The sequence below is a fragment of the Hevea brasiliensis genome, chromosome 8, assembly GCF_030052815.1.
Source record: "Hevea brasiliensis isolate MT/VB/25A 57/8 chromosome 8, ASM3005281v1, whole genome shotgun sequence".
NCBI classification, from domain to species: domain Eukaryota; kingdom Viridiplantae; phylum Streptophyta; class Magnoliopsida; order Malpighiales; family Euphorbiaceae; genus Hevea; species Hevea brasiliensis.
In genome coordinates this window covers 77636790-77641409 of record NC_079500.1, presented here as the reverse complement: position 1 = coordinate 77641409, position 4620 = coordinate 77636790, and the positions used below count along the sequence as shown (strand labels likewise).

Below are 4620 nucleotides of genomic sequence, written 5' to 3'. Positions count from 1 at the left end.
GGGTATGTCATATAAGCTTAACCTTAAGCCTGTTCAAGCTGAAAGTCAAGCACGGCTTAAATCCTACATATTCAAGCTTTTACTCCACAACCTGCCGAGAATTGCTTAAGATCCTGCTTAGGGTAAAGAGGCAGTGCTTAAGGTGCAGCACAAGTTAAGCTAGAAGTCTAGCATGAGCAGAAAAGTCCATTTTACTCCAAGACTGCTGAGATTTGCTGAGGTTCTGCTTAACCTTAAGCAGACAGTGCAACCAGAGGCTGAAATTTGCTAAGAAGCTGCTTAGGGTTAAGCAGTACTCTAAGTAGACTGCCAGAACATGAATAATACTGCTGACTTGGATAATTTTACACCTCATTTCTTATCCACTCCTTTGCTCCTATTTACTTTTAGGGCAACTTTTTGGGACCATATAAATTCATCATTTACTAGTTTTTGCCATAAGAAGAAACAGGAAGAAATAAAAAGAAAAAAAAAATAAAAATAGAGATAGGAGGAGTACGCCATTTTTCCAGGGAGAAGCTGCTACAACCATCTTTTGGAGCTCCAAAAACCAGAGTTTTTGGTTCTTCTACCTGGGTTTTTTCTATTTTAGTCTTGTTTTTCTTTACTTTTCCATCAATCTTTCTTATAAATACCATTATGAGTGAATAAACTCTTTAGATTTCAAAGTTGGAAAATATGTTTTAGATTATTTTAGCTCGAAAATCTTTCTTGTGGATTTGGACTCGGTATTTCCTTATTTTACATAAATACGAGTTTTGATTCCTTCCTTGTGTGCTTGATTTACTTATCTAATGTTGGTACCCATTGGGTATTGTCTTAATCTTTGATTGAAGTACTGAAAGGTGAAAGTTATTGATAGATAATAAAGGATTGGAACTTAAAATCTCCTAGATTTAGAAATAAACTAGGATTTTAAGAGGAATTAATGTTTGGTTACAAAACTTAATGGGTTTTAAAGTAATCAAATAACATATGAAAGTAGGTTTGGTTATTTTAGAATACACTTTGGTTTGCTTGAAAAAGATATCAAAGGAATTTAGAATCAATTTCCTTCAAACTCTATTTTTCCCTTAAAATTGGAATACCCAAGACAAATCTCAATTAATTTATGCATAAACCCCTAACTCTGGAATTACTTTTAACATAATTAGACTTTGATTTAAATTACCCATTATTAATTTAGTTTAATAGCAAACTAGATTTAGAATTTATTTGTTTGCTCTTTATGCATTCCAATTAGATTAATCAATTTACTTTGCTCATTTACATTTACTAATTATTCATCAATAATTAGCCCAAATAATCATTTCATTCATGGTTTGATACTCAAATGGCAAATTCTCGTGGGAATGATACTTGATTCATCACTCTATTACTTGAGATGACCCGTATACTTGCGTATTCGCCTATCAAGTGTTTGGCGCCGTTACCGGGGATTTGTTTTTTGTTTGATATTGAACAATTATTTGTTTGGTTAATTTGGGCATTTTATTTTATTTTCTTTTTACCATTTTACTTTGAGAATTTGTTTATTTTGTTTTTCACGTACTTTATTTTATGAGAAGGACAAAAAGTGAAGAAATCAATTTATCCTTTGATTCGAAAATAGAAAAGACAATAAGAGCTTTAAGAGCAGAATCTAAGAGGAGAAAAGCTAAATTTAAAGCTCAACAACAATAAGAAAGAGCACAATAGCAAGAGCAATTACAAGAAAAAATGGCCAACAATAATAACAACCATTTTGTGAAGGATCATGCCTATCCTAACATTGGGGATTTCATGCCAAGTATCACAAGACCAAGAGTAGAAGCTAATAATTTTGAATTGAAGCCTGCACTCTATCAGATGGTACAACAATCACAATTTGGGGGAAGTCTAAGTGAAAGTCCACATGTGCATCTAGCACACTTTCTTGAGATCAGTGATATGTTGAAGATAAATGGAGTTTCTGATGATGCAATTCGACTCAGATTATTTCCTTTTTCTTTGAAGGACCGAGCTAGAGAGTGGTTACATTCTTTGCCACTGGGTTCTATCACAATATGGGATGAACTTTCTCAAGCATTTTTAGCTCAACATTTTCCACCAAGCAAGACAGTTAAGCTAAAAAATGAGCTAACTTCTTTTAAACCTAGAGATGATGAGAGCTTATATGAAGCATGGGAGAGGTACAAGGATTTGGAAAGGAGATGTCCACATCATGGGATTCTTAAGTGGATGCTTGTTCAACACTTTTATAATGGAGTTTCACCAGCTATTAGTACAATTGATGCATCTTCTGGAGGTGATCTTATGGAGAAATCTGAAAATGAAGCTTTTTCTGCTCTTGATAAAATTGCTTATAACAACTACCAATGGAGTTGTGAGATGAATGAGATCAAGAAACTTGCTGGTATGTTCGAGCTTGATGCCATGAATATGATTAATGCTAAGTTTGATGCTTTGACAAGGAAAATGGACAAGCTAGGCATGAAAGTAGATTCTTCAGCTGGAGGTTCTAATAATTCAGTAGAAGTTAGAGTCGCAAATGTCAATTGTGCAGCTGATTTTTCTGCACTTAGTCAAGATTTTTCAAGTGAGCAAGTGGATTATGTGGGAAACTACAATCAAAGACTAGGTGGTTACCCATTTTTTGCAACTTATGATCCAACTTGGAGAAACCACCCAAATTTCTCTTGGGGAGGTAGACAAGGGCAACACCAGAATTTTCAGCAACCTTCTGGGTATCAACAACATCAGAATTTTCAGCAGAATATAGGTCCTCCTCTTGGAATTCCCAAACCTCAAAATGGGCCTGCTCCACCACAACCACAACAACCTCCACCACAACAAGCACAACCAGACAAGGCAGCCAGATTGGAAGCCATGATTGAGACTCTATTAGTGAGCCATCAAAGTCAACAAGAAATGATTTCTCAATTAGCATCTAAAGTGGATCAAATAGCAGCACACAACAAGATGTTAGATAATCAAATAGCTCAACAGGCTAGCTCTTCAAATAATAAAGCTTTTGGGAAGCTTCCTAGCCAACCTGAGAATCCAAGCGAGCAGTGCAATGCTATTACTTTAAGAAGTGGAAAGGTAATGGGGGAAGAATATGAAATTGAAGTAAAGTTGAAAGAAAAGAAAGATGAGTGTGAGAGTGAATCCACTTCAACTAAAGCTAAAGCTAGTAAGGAAGCAAATGAAGAGAAAGAAGATAAAAAGAAAATAGAAGAGAAATATGTGCCTCCTGCATCGTACAAGCCACCATTGCCCTTTCCTCAGAGGTTTCAGAAAGCACAATTAGATAAGCAGTTTGGGAAATTCCTTGAAGTTTTGAAGAAGTTGTATATCAACATTCCATTCACCGATGTCATTTCTCAAATGCCTTCTTATGCCAAGTTTCTGAGGGAGATTTTATCAAATAAAAGAAGGTTGGAAGATTATGAAACTGTTGCACTTACTGAGGAGTGCAGTGCTATATTGCAGAATAAGCTCCCACCTAAGTTGAAAGATCCTGGAAGTTTTTCCATACCATGTCACATTGGAGAAATAAGTATTGAGAGAGCATTATGTGACTTGGGGGCTAATGTTAGCTTGATGCCACTTTCCATACGTGAGAAGTTAAAGGTTGGAGATCTAAAGCCCACAACTATTTCTTTGCAGTTAGCTGACAAATCTATAAAGTATCCAGTTGGGATTTTAGAGAATGTGCCATTAAAAGTTGGGAAGTTTTTCATTCCAGTGGATTTTATTATACTAAAGATGGAGGAGGATGTAAGAATGCCTATCATACTTGGAAGGCCATTTTTAGCCACTGCAGGAGCTAATATAGATGTAAAGAATTGGAAATTGAAGTTGACAGTGGGGGAGGAGGAAATAGAGTTTAATTTATTCAAACATTCCAAGGAACCAGGTGTGATGAATTCTTGTTATAGGGTAGATGTTATAGAGCATAATGTTGAAACTGAAGTTACTAAACTAGAGGAAAATCAAGCTATTCCAATGCAATGCAATCAGCATAAAGTGCAAAAGAAAAAGTCAGCTTCACCATCTCATTTGACGAACAATGAAGCTTTGAAAGTTAAGCTCAAGCCTCCATCAAAATCACTCAAAAGAGGAGATTCATATAAAGTTTATAAGAATATTCTTCAAGATATAGTTGGGATTCTGAACAAAGCAACAGGTATTTTCACATATAATGGGAAAGAGTTGAAGTATAAATTCATTTCAGCACCTATTGTGAAGGGAGGTAATATTTTCCAATTCCAACCACCATGAGCTTTGAAAAGAAGGTCAAGCTTAAGACCTTAAATAAGCGCTTCTTGGGAGGCAACCCAAGCATATCCTTTTATAGTTTATTAATTTTCTATTTTATCTCATTTTAGTTTTTACCCTCATTAAACTCAAAAGTGATATTTTTTTTATCTTTTCTAGGTCATTCATGAAGATTGGGCAAATTGAGATTTGTAACAAAGAAAGGAAGAATTGAGAAGGAGCAAGTATAAAGCAAATTTCTGCACTTTATCTAGTCCCTGTGAACAGTAACACTTTTAAACTTGTGCTAAATTGATGATATTGAAATCTACTTGATAGCACATGTTTGATTTTATGTCTTGTGTAAATTTTGTGAAA

At 35.0% G+C, this 4620-nt stretch overlaps 1 non-coding gene across 1 annotated transcript; it reads right to left on the bottom strand.

The window, feature by feature from the left end:
* Nucleotides 1-2103: 2103 nt before the first annotated feature.
* Nucleotides 2104-2210, bottom strand: LOC131182654 (small nucleolar RNA R71). The gene has a single exon (XR_009150916.1). It is a non-coding gene; the product is annotated as a small nucleolar RNA R71 (small nucleolar RNA).
* Between the last annotated feature and the right edge of the window lie 2410 nt (nt 2211-4620).